This window comes from Taudactylus pleione, unplaced genomic scaffold (genome assembly GCF_031769625.1).
Source record: "Taudactylus pleione unplaced genomic scaffold, aTauple2 ptg000487l, whole genome shotgun sequence".
In the NCBI taxonomy this organism is placed as follows: Eukaryota; Metazoa; Chordata; class Amphibia; order Anura; family Myobatrachidae; genus Taudactylus; species Taudactylus pleione.
In genome coordinates, this window is record NW_028284889.1 from 1869195 (window position 1) to 1888556 (window position 19362).

General features: G+C 45.7%; 1 protein-coding gene across 1 annotated transcript in view; it reads left to right on the plus strand.

Moving 5' to 3' along the window:
- Positions 1 to 19362, plus strand: part of REPS2 (RALBP1 associated Eps domain containing 2) — a 222393-nt gene that overhangs the window by 89939 nt on the left and 113092 nt on the right. The window lies entirely within an intron of this gene.

Below are 19362 nucleotides of genomic sequence, written 5' to 3' on the forward strand. Positions count from 1 at the left end.
TATGCTGGGAGGAGGTGTGGCTGTGGTCTGAGGATGTCCCAGCAGGCTCAGCAGTGCACTGCCACGCCTCCTCCCAGCGTTAGTGAGGAGATTTGAATGTGTTATGTGTTGCTCCTCACTGTATGCTGGAGGAGGCGTGGCTGTGGTCTGAGGATGTCCCAGCAGGCTCAGCAGAGCACTGCCACGCCTCCTCCCAGCGTTAGTGAGGAGATATGAATGTGTTGTGTCTCATACATGACTACCAGCTACGTTATCACAAATAAAACAAATTCTTGTTATTGTTGAAAGAGGGTAGTTGTTATAAAAGCAAAACTAAGTCGATTCTGTTAAGTAAAGCAGGCCTAGATTAGTAAGGTACTTCAAATGGAGAAAATAATAGAATTTTATAATTTTTCATTAATTTGAAAACTGGAGCCAATTCAGCTATAGCGAAGATCTAATGCGAAAATAGGACCTGCGAGTACTCTCCAACCGATCTTAAATCCTTGGCAAGAAGAAAAAGATGTATTTTTGTTCCCCAGTGTTATGGATGATACCTCATTGCCTCTTGCTGGATGTCTCACAGGGTTGGGTATGGGAGGCCAGCACTCGGAATCACGGCAATAAAAATCCTGACGCCGGTACCCGACAGGGTTAGGATATGGACACCTGTCGGTAGTTATTCTAACCCTTCCCCTAACCCTGGCCTTCCCTTCCCGCACCCTGAACCTAACCTCCGCTCATAGTGCCTAACCCTAACCCTCCACCCCTAGTGCCTAACCATCACCCTTCCCCTAATGCCTAGCCCTAACCCTCCCTGTCCTTCCAGTACTTACCTTCGGGATGCCGGTGCCAAGATTCTGACAGTTGGGGGAAACTACACCAACTCTTCTCCAGCCTGACTCCGCCTTACACCTCTCACAGACATCACCTCTTCTTGTCCCCAAGGCTCCTGCCAAACGTTGTGCCAGATACACCCACGCTAAAAGGAGGGAGCAAATTCAGATATGCACAGATTAATCATGCTGGTGGTTAAGTACCAACAAAATAACTCAGTGGTGGCTAGGTGCCAGCAAGATCACCCGAGGTGCACAGAGCAGCCCAATCTCAATATGAACAAAACAATCCTGGAAGACAAGTAGAAAGGCAAGCACTTTTGTGGAAGGTCAAGGCTCACTCAGGTGTGGCATATGATCCTGACGTGGCTTGTGAGGCAGACAGTACTGTGGCCCTGGGTACCATGAGCCACAAGTGCCAGTACTGCAATGCCCTCAAATGGAAGAAGGAGGCCCCCGGCATGTGCTGCAGTGCTGACAAGGTGCTGCTTTCGCCCTTCAAAGCTCTGCCTGAGCCTCTCTACATTCTGCTAAGAACAACCACCACAGGCATATTCACTTCATGGACGGTGTTCACAAGTACAATGGTTGGTACCAAATGACATCATTTGGGGGCCAAGCATGAAGGAAATTAAAATATGTAAGGTCTAACCAGGTGAAACCGGGTACATCAGCTAGTGTATATATGTATATATATTGTGACACAGTTAGGTAAGGGGGTCCCTCTCCTGGGTAGAGGACTCCTTCCGTAAAAACACACACAACACGGCAGGGAAGCAGCACACCAGTCTGGATGCAAGTACAAGCTGGTCGGCGCCAGTCTTTATTGTACAATGTCAGAAATAACACAAAGAAAACATAAACGTAAATCCTAGCCCTGTCGGGGCACTAACTTCACAGGTAGTTCCCTCACTACCAGAACCTGGCAGGGCCTAATGCCCTCACCAGCAACAAAAGCACAGCACAACACTTACAGTTAGGTTTTTAAGTGTCTCTGAGCAAACTCCCTGTCTGCTTTCCCAGGTGAGACAATCAGCCCTCAACACACTAGGCTTATATTGGCCACCCTAAGGTGGGAACCCAATCAAGCCTGTTACCAGGCTGCGAGAACCAAAACCTTGAGTGGCCGTGGGTGGAGCCCTCCCTCTCCTCTCACCCACAACCCCCAGGTCCCAAACCGGTTTTTCAAAAAGCCGAAACTCAAGCCTGCTACACTGCAGACTTTCTCCTGGGGGTTTAAAACACATAATGACAGGAATCTGGGACAAATGCACCTGCCACAGACCACTTTACCAGTGATCCTATCACATATCCCCCCCCTTTGTTTCGACCTATGGGGCGGAACAACCGAAGCCCCCAAACAATGAACGCGTGACAACGCGTCTGCTTTAAACAACAGGCCCCCTGGCCTGTGTTCCACCGAAAATTTAAAAGTTTGTAACGCCCACTTTATGGCCAACGCCTCCTTCTCCACTGTGGCACCGGGTAGGCATCGAATTTTGAAACACTGTTCAACTTTTGGAAGTCATTGCAGAAACGCACACTCCCTTCGGGCTTTGGAATCAACACAATGGGACTTGACCATTCACTATGTGATACTTCAATAACCCCTAACTCTAGCATATTTTTAATTTCTTTCGACACCGATGCTCTTGGTGTTTCTGGTAACCTATAGGGCTTTAGATTAACTTTAACCTCTGGGTCAGTGATGATGTCATGTTTAACGACCGAGGTTTTCCCAGGTATGTCTGAGAACAGCACCCTATTTCTAACCAGAAACTCCTTGACATCTCGTTGTTGAATTGCCGACAGGGTTTTTGCCACTGTCACTTCGGGAACTAAGGGCCCTGGACTTACTGGAGGGGCTCAGACGGCCGACAGTACCATATATCTGTTCCGGCTTTCTTTTCCCCGGCTGGTAAACTTTGTAATTGACCTGTCCCACTCTTTCTAAGATTTCAAAGGGCCCTTGCCATTTAGCCAAAAGTTTATTTTCCACAGTGGGAACCAACACTAACACTCTGTCCCCAGGAGCAAAGCTGCGTAACCGAGCATTGCGGTTGTATACCCTCTGCTGTGCCTGTTGAGCCTGTTTCAGTTGCTCTCTCACTATTGGCACCTCTACAATAGGCAATGGAACTAGTGGACCCTTAAAACGTGGTCTGGGAGCATGATACTGACACTCAGGGCAGGATAAATCCTGACATATTGCCATGTGGTGATAGGACAAAGGACTATCAGGGTCTACGGGTTTACCATCAACTACCTTTACATTCTTCCTGGCTTTTACCAAAGTAGGGTCTTTCAACTGCTCCACGGCAAAGACCTCTCTTCTGACCTCTAAATCAGGCAGACGATCAACTGGCCCAACAACACTTCCCACCTCAATGGGAGGCACCTCAGTTGGCGGGCCACCGTCACGCTCCGCATTCTCTAGTTCGCCAACCATAGTAGGAAAAGGGAATAACTCTGACTCAGAAGAAACTCCCTCCTCCACTATATCGACAACCTTCTCAAGTGGACCGGGGTTGTTCACTTCTGGAACAAAACGGCTTTCCCACAATTTCCAGAAGTGAGCAAAGTCTCTCCCCAATATTGCATCGTACATCAGACCAGGCACCAAACCCACAGAAACTATAGCAGAGCCACATGGTGTCTCGATGTTCACCTCGGCAGTAACATAATATCGATTATCCCCATGTATGCAGGTCACATCAACAGTTTTCCCCTTATGCCTCAAGGGGTTCACCAGCTCAGCTTTTATAAGTGTCACCAAGCTACCAGAGTCTAACAGTGCCTCTACTCGGTTGCCATCTACAGTGAGTACACACATGTGCTTATCAGTCTCAGCCTGCCAGTCAGCCGTACAGGCTGTCTGTGCAAAGAAAGACCCCCTGCGGTAGACATGAGCAGTATCACATTGCATGGGTTCAGTTGTAAGTGAACAATTAGCGGAAATATGGCCGAAGTCACCACACCGGAAACACTGAATCATATTAATGTCTAGTCATTTACGGGACAAGAACCTTCCTGGCCTGGCAGGCCTGTCTCCAGGTTCTGCACCCTCAGTCTTAGGTACATCCCACCGCCCAGCACCCTTCTCCCCTGGAACAGTCTTACCAGTGTCTGTGGGAGTTCGCCGGTGCGCCATTGGGGCTTGGTGGGGCATACTCCTCAGCTCCTCAGCCGCCACGTACCTCTCCACTAGCTCGACCAACCGGTTCGCGGTCTTAGGGTCTGCATGGCTCACCCACTTGCGCAGAGTCGCGGGTAATGATCGCAGGTACCGGTCCATCACGACCCTTTCCACGATCTGTGGTCCCGTCAGCGTCTCGGGCTGTAGCCATTTTGAGGACAGATGGACGAGGTCATGCATCTGTGAACGTGGAGGCTTGTCCATATGGAACTCCCAGCGGTGGACCCGTTGGGCACGAACAAAGGTGGTGACTCCCAAGAGAGTTAGGATCTCCTGTTTTAGTTTTTTATAGTCCTTGGCATCAGCCAGGCATAAGTCGAAATATGCTTTTTGTGGCTCCCCAGACAAAAAAGGTGCCACCAGACTTGCCCACTGCTCCTGGGGCCAACTCTCCCTTTCGGCCGTTCTTTCAAATGCGGCGAGATAGGCCTCCACATCATCGCCCGAAGTCATCTTTTGGAGGAAGTGACTGGCTCGTACGGAGTGAGTGGTGGTGGGAGGACCAGTATTAACATCTCTGGGCCGGGCGACCAGGTGCTGTACCACCTCTTTTATGGCCTGGCTGTTTTCCGCTAAGGCCTGGCGGGTTTCCTCGATGACAACCTGTTGTTGCCTCTGGGCTGTCTCCAAGGCCAACAGTTGCACCCTGGTGGATTCCTGCTGAGCCCAGGTAGCTTCCTGCTGAAGTTTGTTCGTCTCCTGCTGAGCTCTGGTAGATTCCTGCTGAAGTTTGTTTGTCTCCTGCTGAGCTGCTGTAGCTTGGAGCAAGGCCTTAACAATGTCCTCCATTTTGTCCTGGGGTGTAGGTTGGAAGCTGAACCTTGCCTCTCTGAGCATTGGCTGACGCCTCCTCTATGGGACTTCAAGGACACAGTGTTATTTCCACACTCACAAATTGGGTGTCTGTCCCTTTAATTTTTAAATGGAAAGTTTTCCTCTTGCTGCAACTTCAGTGTGTGTGGTTGCCCGCATTCTCCACCATATTGTGACACAGTTAGGTTAGGGGGTCCCTCTCCTGGGTAGAGGACTCCTTCCTTACACACACACACAGCAGCAGGGAAGCAGCACACCAGTCTGGATGCAAGTACAAGCTGGTCGGCGCCAGTCTTTATTGTACATTGTCAGAAATAACACAAAGAAAACATAAACGTAAATCCTAGCCCTGTCGGGGCACTAACTTCACAGGTAGTTCCCTCACTACCAGAACCTGGCAGGGCCTAATGCCCTCACCAGCAACAAAAGCACAGCACAACACTTACAGTTAGGTTTTCAAGTGTCTCTTAGCAAACTCCCTGTCTGCTCTCCCAGGTGAGACAATCAGCCCTCAACACACTAGGCTTATATTGGCCACCCTCAGGTGGGAGCCCAATCAAGCCTGTTACCAGGCTGCGAGAACCAAAACCTGGAGTGGCCGTGAGTGGAGCCCTCCCTCTCCTCTCACCCACAACCCCCAGGTCCCAAACCGGTTTTTCAAAAAGCCGAAACTCAAGCCTGCTACACTGCAGACTTTCTCCTGGGGGTTTAAAACACATAATGGCAGGAATCTGGGACAAATGCACCTGCCACAGACCACTTTACCAGTGATCCTATCACAATATATATATATATATATATATATATATATGTATATATAAATGTGTCATTCTTTGTATGTATGTTCTCAAACAACTCGAGAACTGCTGACCCTATTTTGATTGGGTTTTCAATGAAATGTTCCTTGAAATCCTCTGAGTAACAGGCTACACACACATTATTTATAGATGTATGTATGTCCGCCTATCTCCCTCAGACACATTAATGCTCTCTCTTCTCCTCTCTATCAGAGATATCATGTCACTATACCGCCCTTCCAGTGAACCCGCCTTCTGTTTACTTCGCCCCTAAGCTTTTCGCTTACAGCCCCGCCCAGAGTGATCCCTATTGGCTGCTGCTCCTGCCTGACACCACTAGCGCCCCGCCGTCTGGTCCTGTCCTGCCATTTAACAGTTGACAGCAGCCTTTACTTTTGAAGAACTGAACATCTAAGTGTCTTGTTAGCAGGACAGTGTTGGTATCTTCTCTTGTCATGTCTTGGGACAGAAGTCTCAGAGAGAGATTTGTCACTGGGAGTGTACTGTAGGTCACTCCAACTTCAAGTCTCTTCAGGTCACTTTATCCACCACTACGTACAGTATATCTATATAGCTCCCTTGATGTTGTGGTAGAGTATACATGTCATCTCTGGCAAGAAACATTTCCGTGTTTGTAATAGTTACACTGTTTGTGGGACACCACAAATACCTCAAACCAGGGTAGGAATTGGCTTAGAGGTGAAAATTTACTATTTGAATAGGTCCTACCATATCTGGACTCAATGGGGCAGTGCTGGCCTGCAAACACATTATGCTGCCAGAGGATCTCTGTGCTCGGAGTAAAATCTGTCCTGTCAACCATGCAATCACGTGGATGTAATCATGTGGAGTGTATGTCAGGTTATGTAGCTTTCCAGCCCCTGAAGTAAATGTGCATGGGAGAATTATGTGCTGGGGCACCTGACAAGCAGGTAGCAGTCAGTTAGGCCCTGAAATTTAGGGCTGAATTCTAGGTGTTACAAAGCATGGAGACACATTTTTATATAGCTCTTGCTTTTAGTTATCACTGAGATGGGAAGACCATGTTTTTTGGTCAAGTATTTTATTTACAGTGACCCAAAATAGATAACTGGCTAAAGGGATATAGGGCCTGATATTTATTTACGCAGATTAATGATCGTTAGCTATTGCGCATGTATGTAAGCCGCACTACACACATGCTTTGAATAGCGAATACGCTTACACAGAGCATTCACTCGCAAAGTGAGTGACAGGTAGTCAGCATTTGGGGGAGGTTACGGGAGGGTGGTTGGAAAAATGCTGGTGTGTCAGGACCATTTAAACACTATTTTCTGCGAATAAATAAATTAGCCACTGCGTCCTTGCTCGCAGCAGGAGTGCCCTCTGCGTGTGACCTGCTATGTCTGCAGCAAGGCCGATGGCTGCCTGGTCTGCATTCAATGTTTCCGATGTTTCCTGTTATGTGCATGAGCGGCGGATATGAGGTGCTTTCAGTGGGTGTCTCTAAGCACTGGACGGCGAGTGAGGCATTAGCATATTTTCGCAATTGCGATCCGTGAGTGATTCTTTAAAATTGTAGTAATTTTACCCCAGGTAAATGTTGCAGCCTGAAGACTAAGGCACTGGAAATCCTCAATGAATTATAGAAACATAGAAAACAATCTGTAGCATTGACCTAACACTGCAAAATAAGGGGTCTATGCACTGAGCCTTGGTGAGAGATAAAGTGGATGGGGACAAAGTACCAACCAATCAGCTCCTAACTGTCATTTATTTAAACACAGCCTGTAAAGTGACAGTTAGGACATGATTGGTTTGTACTTTATCTCCCGCCAAGGCTTAGTACAAGGACACTTAAGCCACTCTCAGCCAGTGTAAATTTGAATTCTAAGGGGGGAATTCAAATAGGCCCAATAACCAGCGGCGTCCCTCCCCACGGTGACACCCGCTGCGGGGAGGGACGCCATGCGCGCGGCACCTGCCGAAATGGGGGCGTGGTCTTCGGGAGGGGGTGTGTCGGGGCGTGGCCTCGCATGGCGGGCCTTCGGGAGGGGCGTGGCCTCGCGGCACGAACCCGGCCCGTGGTTAACTAAATGTATGATACATTAGGTATCAATGGGGGGGTGCCGGCGGGGGGTGCAGGAGGTGCGGGCATGGGCAGTGCCGGCTCCCTCACTGACCGGAGCCGAGTGCTGCACTTAATGCTATAGTGCAGCACCCGGCTCCTGTCACTGAGGGGGATCCTGCACCTTGGTGTCACCCCTCGGTGGGTGACACCCGGGTGCGGGCCGCACCCGCCTTGTGACGCCACTGCCAATAACTTATTGGACAAATAAAACGGTACTTACCATATATTTTCTGCCTTCGAGCAATTCAATTAGATCCCGTTTTATTTGCCCGAAAAATTATCTGTTTCGGGGTGAATACACATAGGATCTGTGATAAGGTCTTGGACCTACAGTATGTGTTTTTGAGATCGCATATAGGGGGCTGCTTTTTGTGTTTTGTTTTTTTCACCTGGCTCAGGCTGGTGAAGAAAAATCTCCAATGACTGCCGGCTTCGGAGCTAATTTCAGTTAGCTGCAGTAAATTATCATGGCTAATTGAATTCCCTCCTATATATATAATACAACAGAATAATAATAATCAAATAAAATGAATGCCCAAACGGAACATTTACATTACATTACATGTAAATTACTGTACAATCCAAATTTACTACTGTTGAGGGATATGTTTAAGTAGCCAACCCCACAATGTCCTTTTAAAAAAAAAAAGCAAATGTAGGCCCTCATTCAGAGCCGCACGTTAACAGCAGTACGCTCGTTGCGTTCCGATGTTGACTAACCGCGCATGCGTCAGTGTTACACTGCGCATGTGCGTACGGCAGATTGCGAGCTTTTTTTCTCTCGTTCCTAAAATAGCGTACAGGAAGTGACATGTCAAATGTGATTGACAGAACAGGGCGTTTTTGGATGTTGACGGGGGTGGAGATGGAAAAACGCAGGCGTGGCGAGGCGTTTTTGGGGCGTACATACATTAGCAGATGCGAACGTCAAATGTGTTCGGACCGTCACATACGTCACTGGAACATCCTCTTTCCCTTCAAAATGCTCGCACAGTTTAGGGTCTGGATTACTCAACCACATTGGCGATGGCCTTCTCCTCCGTCCCGGGACTCCATGATGTTGGAGCGATTAATCGCGGGTGGTCACAAAAGCAATTAGTGTTGTATTGAAAACCGGCTTGGTATGTGTTTGGAAAGCAGTTTATTGGGATAGCACAAAACCGTACGCAGGTGGAAATCATACCTGCTAATGTCAGGATTACGCAATCAATTGGCGTACATTTTTTGGGGGTTTTTTTGGCCTCAATTTGTTGTTTATGGCCTATTGTGACAATAATGTCATCATGTTTTAATTAGCTCCCCTTTTTTTTTTTAATGTGGAATTTGCATCGTTATGTGATTTTTTAAACGTTCCTTCAAGAGGCCTTTTTTTTTAAAAAAATGAAATGGTTTTTTGTGTCCTTTTTTGCCTTTAGGGCCAGGATTAAATGTAACCCATTTGTACAATAATGTCACAATACAATGTCAGATTTTTATCATAAATTTATTGTTTAAACACAAACCAATTGGCATAATATTTTGTTTTCTTTTTTTCTGGCAAAGATACTTTTTATCAAAAATAAATAATCAATAACTGCTAACATAAACGTACAAAAAAAAAAAATTAAAAACATTTCACAAGAAAGGAGAGGGAAGTTTTGACCAGAAAGGAATATGAGCCAAGCACAGAAGGAGTGTGGGAAAAGTCGCCATTGCTGTCACCGTTTTTTCGCCCGTTTGGATGGGGGAGGGTGGGCGCCAGACCGGGTCCGGGATGCCATCGGGCTGGCCTGTCCAGAGGCAGATGTTGTGGCCTCTGGACTAGGCACAGGGCTAGGCACATTTGGAGGATTGGCTGATGTTGTGCCAGAGGTGGAGGATCCTGATGTTCCGGCAGGAAGGGAGGTCGGCTCCACCATGTGCTGGCGAACGAGCTGCTCCAGGGCATCGGCGATGCGGATGTTGGCCCTGGTATTTTCCGCCAGGGCCTGACCAATGGTCACGTTGGCCGCAGCATTTTGCTCCAGGGCCTCAGCCACCCGTATCAGACTGGCGTCCATCCTCTGCAGAATCTCCGTATGGAAATCCGATTTTAAATTGAGTTCTGTGAGGAGGCCCACTGCCTGCGAGGGGGCACGCCCTGGACTGGCTTCTGCAGGGTCCTCAGCCGGATGTACTGGTTCCTCCCCTGCAGAGCCAGCAGAAATTCTGCGGCCAAGGCTTCCCTCTGGAGCAGACTCATCCGCCTGTGTCTCTGTTGGAAAAATGAGAAAAGAGTCACATTAGAATCTACATATTGGCACAATAGCATTTCAGAGTTGGTGACATCACAATACTTACCTGGGCCAACATGAGGAGCCGCAAAGTCTGGCATGTCCGTATCCATGTTGGACACGCCAAACACCTCCACAGGCTGCACACACCCCTGTGCCAGCTCTTCTAAATCCGTCAACTCCAATGACACAGGGGTGGGACCCCCACCTGCCCCCTTGCATGCCTAGCCCTGTCCGCGAGTTTTTGCTTTAGGCGATATTTGAAGTCGCCCCATCTGTGGGGAAAAATGGAAGCCATTATCCTTTGGTTTAAAATGGGGTTTGTTTTTAGGGGGGACTTACCGCCGTTTGACATCCCGGGCTTGACGGACATAATCACCCACTCTATTGACAGCAACGGCTACCTCTTCCCACATTCTCCACTTCTGGCTTAGACTCATATTCCTGTCTGCCTGTGGCAGGATGTCCACACACTTCTGGATCAAAACCTCCATCTCCTTTCTTGTGAAATGTGGCTGCCTTTTTTTTTTGGCCGCTTTGGCCGGAATACTGGGCCCAGCAGCCTCTTCCATGTCATCCTCCTCACCTATTTGTGTAAATTTACAGAATTCACAAAATCACAACTTGCCTAATCTTATGTTTCAAATTAATCGTTGATAGAAAATGCATGAAAGACTTACCGCCTGACTCTTGTGCACTTTTTCCCTGGTCTGTCGCCATGTCTGAGGTCCAAGCAAGAAATACACCAGAATTTGAATGTGTTTTCGTGACGTATTTATACATGCGTCCTTATTTTGCGGCCGCATCATTGATTGTGCGGCCCTATGATCCCTCCTTAATTTGTGCGGGAAACGAAATACTATTTATGGCTTGGTGTGTCTCAAGTCGAGGTGGCGTTTTTGGATTGTTGGAGGTTATCTTGGCTGGAGTTTATTGATTGCGTAGAAAGGAGTTGGCGGTTGGAGATTCGTTTGTTGGTTAGATTTGCGGGTTTTTTTCCGTTATCTTTGTTGGTTTATATTTTTGGGACCTCGTTTCTTGATTTGGTAAGTTTTGTGAAGTCTAACTTTTGTTCAATTGTTGTTTCATTGTGTTTCGTATATTTTGTAATTTTTGGATCCCTAATTTCTTCTATTTTAGATTTTGTTTATTTTCGACCCCAAAGACCTTTTGATTTTGCATCTTAGATATTTGCTCTTGGTAAGTCCATTTTTTATCTTGTATTTGCAAACTAATTAGCGCATTTTTAGTAGTTACTCTTGTGACTTGTATTAGCGAACTAATTAGCGCATTTTTAGTAGTTACTCTTGTGACTTGTATTAGCGAACTAATTAGCGCATTTTAAACAGCTTAATAATCATTCTAACTTTTTGGTGGTTTATCTTTCGCTTTTTGAGCCAACATTTCGACCCGTTTTGATGTACTGTGTTAAATGTCGCTTTGCGGTTTTGCTAAATGGGTGTTTGGCATATTTTAACTTTGGTCTAGCACAAAATTTATAAACAAAAATGCACAGAGTGAAATGTGTCAAGTAATTTTGGTGTTTATTTTCAGTTTGGACGTATCATGACAATACCCCGGCATGTAAGCAGCAATGGATGGTATCATCAAGCTAAGTTGTTTTAATATAGTTTTGGGGTGGGTCAAAAGCCTTACTTTGAAATCTTTGAATTTCAGGTTGATCTGGGGCGGATTGTTCTGGCCATGCTCCCGGAAGCCGACCAACCTCAATCTCATCCCAGGCGTAGGCATCGTAGGCATGCAAGGCCCCAGATATTTCGAACACGTGTCACCCTTTTTGGAATGCCCGATGATGAGGTTTTAAGACGCTACCGTCTACCTCCCAAAATCATCATAGACACTCTCTCATTAATAGAAAGTGATCTTGAGCGGCAAATTAACAGTCCAACAGCAATACCACCACTGATGCAATTTATGGCGGTGTTACATTTCTGTGCCTCAGGATCGTTTCAAACAACGGTGGGAATAGTGGCGGGCATCTCCCAATCCTCCTTTTCCCGGATCCTGAGGGCAGTGATGGAGGCACTTTTCAAGCACCTCCATCATTTTATTCAAATGCCTTTGGATATGGGTGCCCTTAGTGTGGCCAAGGCCAATTTTTACCAAATAGCTGGCTTCCCACACATCATAGGGGTTGTGGATGGTACTCACATACCACTTCAGCCTCCAGCACGGCTGGAGGCAATATTTAGAAACAGGAAACACTATCACTCCCTGAATGTAATGGTGGTATGTGATGCCTCCCTCCAGATCCTGTCCCTGAATGCTTAATTACCAGGATGTGCACATGACTCCTTCGTCATCCGGCAATCAGGGATATGGCAGAAATTAACCAACCTACAAGCTGGTGATGCGTGGCTTCTGGGTAAGTGGAGACCTTTAGTACATAACAATGTTAAGCTTGATACACAGTGTTCCTGATGTTGTCTCTTATTTTTCACAGGAGACAGTGGATACCCTTGCATGTCCTGGCTGCTCACTCCTTATTTGGCTCCCACACCAGGCCCACAAAGTGAGTATAATTCCGCACTTACAGCCACCAGGCAAGTGGTGGAGCGCTGTATCGGCCTTTTAAAAGGCCGATTCAGATGCCTCCACCGCTCTGGTGGCGAGCTCATGTATTTGCCGGATATGGTGTCGAAAATTGTGGTCCTGTGTGGGATATTTCACAACATCGCCATAAGGAGTGGTGTCCCAATGCAGCCAGAGGATGCCTTACCTGAGGATGGCCCCCCCGAGGTTGGTCGGAGGTCAGTATGTGGGGGGGCCATACGCGATGATGTGGTGGCCAGATTTTTTAGGTAAGTTTGACCAAAACTACAGTGTTTATACCTAATGTGTTTGTGTTTGTTTGCGAACATCTAATTTATTTGTATTTTTTTCACCATCTTCTGTTTGTTCACATAATCTTTGGCACTCCAACGCTCACTACTTCCTGCTACCCTTACCAAACCTGGATCTGGTGATTTGGGGCATATATTCTGGAACCCATATCGCAACGCCATGTTTGTGGAATCATGTTGGCATGGTCCTTCGTCAACCAGTTCTTGATTGTTTTTTTAATTTAAATATTTTATTTGTATGTGTTGTATTTGAGTTTATCACTGTGTTTTTTTTTGAGGGAGTGACCACTTTGATTTCTCATTTATGTTGTGAATAAATGTTTGGAGAGTGAAATGGTCTTCCTTTTTTGGACGTTAACAGCAAGTGTAACCAGGTTAACACACCTTACATTTGACTAAGGGGTAATCCAGTACTGACACCAGTTGATGTAAACTGAAATATGTTTTCAGGTTCCCAACCCACACCAAAAGGAAGCCTGTCCAAACCTTTGGATTTGGAAGATTGGCCTAAGCAGCTTGCACACCAACTAGGAACCTGTAAAATGTAGAAATATCTAATTGACACTACACCCAAAAAGGGAAATGACATTGTTACTGTTCTGTGTTTCTTGTGGCTGATTTACATACAAATACAAAACACAATCTAACTTTTAAAAAAGGGAAATCCTTGCAGGAACAGTCAACTTATGTCAGGGTTTTTTTTTTATTTTTTGGAAAAAAAGAATGAGCCAGAACATATATTCGAAATCAACAATTTATTTAGAAAACTTAAAAAAACAAAAAAAACTACTGGCGAAGGATGCCAGACAGCCGGTCAAGGCCCACAAGAACGCCAATGACATGTTGGCGCATCTGGCCAACACATTCGACCACCTCTTGCCGACGCCTCTGTTCCTCTGTGTGTGAGAAAAGTGTGTGGATTAATAAAACAATAGGGAAGCCACATTAACAAAAAAAAATAACAAAACAAAATCACTCCTAAACCTAAAAAAAAGCACCAAAACAAAAAGGGGGTGCTGCCAAAAATACCAGGCCTATGTACAAATTCCCACAGGTGTGATATGTGTATGTTGAAACCAGCAGGAAGAGGTAAAGGCAAACTGCTAAATCACCAAAAGTAAACCCAAAAATCACGAATAAAGGCACGACACATGATTACATACAAACAGTTTGTGCTTAAAAAAAATGCGAAAGAAAAACATACCGGGAGCCAAAACGGGAGCTCCGGAAGTCCCTCCATGTTCTTCCTCGGAGGAGCCTTCATTCCCCAAAGAACGGGGAGGGGTAATGACGGACTCCGGGGAGGGGGTAATTGTAAGAGGGGTGGGTGGAGGAGAGGGGGAAGTGGGACGGAGGGGAATGAGGCCCGACAGTTCCGGGAGAGGGTCTGGGATGGCTGGGGAGGAGTGGGGTATAGGGGAAATATTTGGGGTGGAGTGTTGGCTGGGGGTTGGGGATAGTGGCCAGGAACGCCGTCTGGCCGGACGGTGACGGCGTAGTCTTGGCTGTCCACCTAAAATATCTCAAACAAATTGAGGTTAGTTTCTGGCCAAATCCGGGGCCCAAATAAAAAAAAAAAAACCACCAACAAAAAACATGCAAATAGGAGTAGAATGAAAAAAACAGAAATAGAGGGAAAACATGCACACGCAGATATGAGGACAAATAATAAATAGGACAGACAGGAAAACATGCACACGCAGATATGAGGACAAATAATAAATAGGACAGACAGGAAAACATGCACACGCAGTTTGCCACACAAACATGAAAACCACAATACATAACACTTACTTTCCAGTATCTGCATGCGAAAGCATGCCAGCAAGCGGGGCGTTCGCCGTTGCAGGTCTAACCATCTGCGCTCCAGCTGCCCGATGTTGCGGCGTGAGCCTAAGGACCGCAGGCGGGACCGTGCCTCCGCATACGCGGAGCGCTTCTGCCGGTTGGTGATGGGTGGAGGCTGGCTGGTGATACGGCGATCCATCACCTCCGTAAGCACCAGCAGCTCGCGCCTGGTGAATGCGGAGGCTCTCATGATGGCAATGGAGTTTTTCATACAAAACATTTTTGATAAAGTGTGCAAAAAATTTCTGATTGGCTAATGTATTTTGGAAATTAACAGGAGCAATTTTATTGGTTAGTGTATGAGTCATGTGTTCAACAGGGCCAGAAATCTCTGGAGAGTTATGATAGGCCTGATGCAGTGACATGCGTTTGCAAATTTAAATAAAGAAATGAACCCCGGAAAATATGCGAGGATCCACAGCAATAGAACAATTGTTTAATTGTGGTTCACATGTTTTTTGAACAATAAAAGCGAATGTTCCATCCGTACGTATTCTGCGGGTAAACACAAACACGGACAAGAGTAAAGTTTCTTGCATTGTGTTGAAAAAAAAAAAACAATTAAGCTAATTGATACATTGATTGGCATGATACGATTGAGGGAGGTAGGCAGAATAAAGGAGCAGGTAATCGACATCTGACAAGGCCACTTCCGGTTTCACTTGTGCGTGCGTTCCCTTCAAGCCATTTCGGGGATGTACGCTCGCTATTTCGCACGCTCGTTAGTTAGAGGAGGGGTCGCCTGAGTTTAGGGAGGAATTTTAGATGCGAACGAAAATACGAGCGAGCCATTGAATATAAATAATTTGGTACGTACGCCTAACGTACGTGCGCCCGCTTGCGAGTGGGTCTGAATGAGGGCCGTAGTTTCTCCTGTAAGAAACTACACAAAAGTGCTGTAGAAATATATTCAGAAATTTGGGGAAATTAAACTTTTTTATTACTCATGTTGTTTATTCTACTTTTTATAACGGATATTTATCTATCGATAACTCAATGTGGGTGCATATATGAGATTTACAGTCTCTATAAAAGACATATATTGGTATATTGTCTTGTATCTACATTAATCTAATGGATTAGTACCTTTGCTACACCTTTGTAAATCATAACTTGGCGTGTGTTTTGAATGCTAAAGCTGCATACACACACAACGATTTTGTTACCATCGATTTTTTGAACGATTTTCTGTCAGATTATCTGTCAGATTTTTTAAAGTGTAATGAACGATTTTTTTGAACTACAAACGATTTTTGCATATTTCCTTAATGAAAATCATTCAGTTGACAAGTCTGATTGAACTACAGACTACAAACGTGAACGCGCATAAACGATAATCGTTCATCGTTTGACTCAGAAAGTGAACGATTTTTTTAAACGATAATCGCTCAAAAAATCGTTGTGTGTGTATGCAGCTTTAAGTATACATATTTTTTGGAAAGGCATTTAATTGCTGGTCGTGTACAAAGGAGGTAATAGAGGTTATCCCCTAACTATGAGACACAGGGGTAAATTTACTAAGATTTGAGTCTGATCGAGTTTGTTTATATGTTAAACTCGATTAGCATTGCTGAAACTCGGGTGATTTGAGGCTCCTGAAACTCACAAATTTACTAAGAAGTGACTTTAGCTGAGAGTGAGTTGGCCGATGGTGAAGCAGATCGAGATTTCTCCCCCGAGTAGCAAGTTTAGATGAGATTGCTCACCCGAGATTACAGTGTTTTCTCTCTGCAAAACTGTCCCGAGCAAGCAGCCTGCACATATCAGTGAGATATATGAAAGCTGCTTGTGTGTTGTACCTGTAAAAAAAGGGTTAAATGTAAAAAAAATGATGTAGGGTCCCCCCCCAAAAAAAGACATAACCAGCCCCGGACTACTCAGCTAGTCCTGGTTCCTAATATTATGGAGAAAAAAACGGGCAGGGTTCCCCCGTATTTTAGGAACCAGCACCTGGCTGCAGGGCCAGTCCTGGTTTTAAATATAGGGGTAGTGATGTGTAGGGGTCCCCCTATATTTAAAACCAGCACCAGACCCAAACCGACCGGGGTGTAATGCCACAGCCAGGAAACCCTATCACCGGGTCTGTACGGCCAAAGCATTCACACCCCGAGCCGGTCAGCCCAAGCCGGGAATTTCAGGTGAGGTGGGAACCCTCCCAAGAAGGGGTCTCCCCTCTCCCAAAACCCCAGGCTTAGGCTGAAGAACCGCCCCTCCTCACCGCACCCCTGGGCTGTGGGTACGGGGGTAATAATGGTGAAAATAGTTCAAAACTATTGTATTGTACAGTGGAATTACAGGTGCCAGCATGCCTGCCCTTTGGCACTTGTGGAATTACAAGTGCCAGCAGGCGGCCGGCACCCGTACCCCCACTGTAAAATAAATAGTTAAATAAACACTTTACACACACCGTATACAGTATAACTTTAAAACATACACCTATCCCACTCACACATACTTACTGCCAGCTGTTCACGTCCACTTCTCCATGTAGAATCCAATGGGAGTACCTGGAATAAAGATCCCATACTCACCTACATCCTGGCGCCGGTCTCCATAGCATCCCTGGGTATTGGCAAAAAAACAAACAGAGTGACCTGGACCAGACACTTATACATTAGCGGTGTATGTGTGTGACCACATACAGTACATCGCTAACCGGCTCCTGACTGTCCAGTGTGAACTGTCAGGAGCCGGCAGCCACTAACTGTAGAGCGGCTGCTGATTGTTAGCGGCTACTGATTGGGTGAGCAGCCCGGGGCTGGATATGCTATTGGTGGGGGACACTACATCATTTTTTTTTATATTAACCCTTTAGATAGTGTTTACATGTACAAACATGTTTACATGTAGAACCATACACAAATCACACTGATCTGTGTATGTTTCTGCCAGACTCGCAGCTGAGGAGGTGGAATGTTTGAAACTTCAATTTATCAGGGAGATTGCTACAATCTCACCCGAGATTGAAATCTCGATTCTTGGTAAATTCCCGAGTTGCATCTTTCTCATGAATAGTACTTCCGAGTTTGGCCGATGGTGAGTTGATTCGAGTTTGCGATCTCACCCAAGTTTTACCAGTGAAAAGAGAGAAATCTGTCCCAAACTCACCCAAGTTTATTTTTAGTAAAGTTGCAAGTTGAAAAAAATGTCTAAACTTACCCGAGATTGCAATCTCGATCAAACTCGAATCTTAGTAAATTTACCCCACAGTGTTCTAGGAACAAATACTGCAGTCGTGTAGTCCCATACAGTGGATTGCCATCTTTACAATATGAGGACTTGTTACTTTTAGTTTGGAATGTATGGTCATAATGCTAATTCAGAACCACACAAAGGAACAAAGCAGTCAGATAACATATATAGGTTCTGGTACAGCTGTACAATTCCAAGTATTATATTCTTGCATGCTGTCCAGGTAATTGAGTCTACTATTTCTAGAACCATCCCCTGAGATAATCGTGCTCAGCTGCCTAGCACAATTTTGGGAAATCATAGCATTGGACTGATTTAATTTAGTATAGGTGGCAACAGATAAATAGAGTGGTGCTTCGCCATAGTACTAGTCTAGTTTCAGAACTTAAAGCCAGTTACACAGTAAGGGGCCTATTCTTCATCGTGATCAGGATCACTGCTGCCGAAGTAGCAGTATTATGCCGGGTACACACTAGATGATATGTAGTCCAATCTGCCAGATCGAACAACATATCGGCCACATCCACCAGTGTGTACCCGCTATGTTGCTGACGATGTAGCATCGCCCGTCGGACCTGCATGTGTACCCATCGCGGCATTTGCAAGTGCGTACACACTTGCCAATGCCGACACCCACACCGTATGCTATATCGCGCTGGGTACACATCGTTTAGTGTGTACTCAGCTTTACTCACTAGTGCTGTGGCGGCCTACTGTGCATGTGTGACATCAGTTCACGAGTAGGCAGGTGGCGGAGATATCTACTCAGATCCCTCTTCAAAACCCCATATGCTAAAGGAACCAGCTCAGCAAAAACACATACTAGCATTTCCACTCCACAAAAGTCTGAGAACTGCCAGTGATATAGAGGATGATTTGATTAAGTTTGAGATGTCTCGCACATTGTTTTACCATGGTTAAAGTTTGAGATGTCTCGCACATTGTTTTACCATGGTTAAAGTGCCAACACCAATTCAATAATATAGTCCGATGCTGAGCATTGTGCCTGGAATAGGGCTTAAGCGGCTTTAATTTTTTGCTTGCACCATCCATGTTGAAGCGAGATGACAGGATTCGTTGCTCACACCCTCCCCCGACCCTTACTTCCCAAGAACCAGCAGCTCTCGTTATCTCTCGCAGGATTTGAGTAAAATGTTGGTATATTACAAGCAAGTGGGATTTATTTATTACACTTTATTACAGTATATTCTTCACCCTCCTCCCCTCCAAAAAATGAATTAGATCAGCTACTGTATGTTTTCTGCCCCTCCAAAACACATCTGTCATGTCTGTTCTAGTACAGTATATAGGGACTAGTTTCAAAATCCTATAATCAGTTATATTACATTTCATTTACACATATAAGCTTGCATGGTATATTCCACCTTTATTGTTTCCCATTCCCCAGTAATTTCAGCTTATCATGTAATTGTGCAATAGGCAAAATTATCCTTTATCATATTTAAAATCAAAAT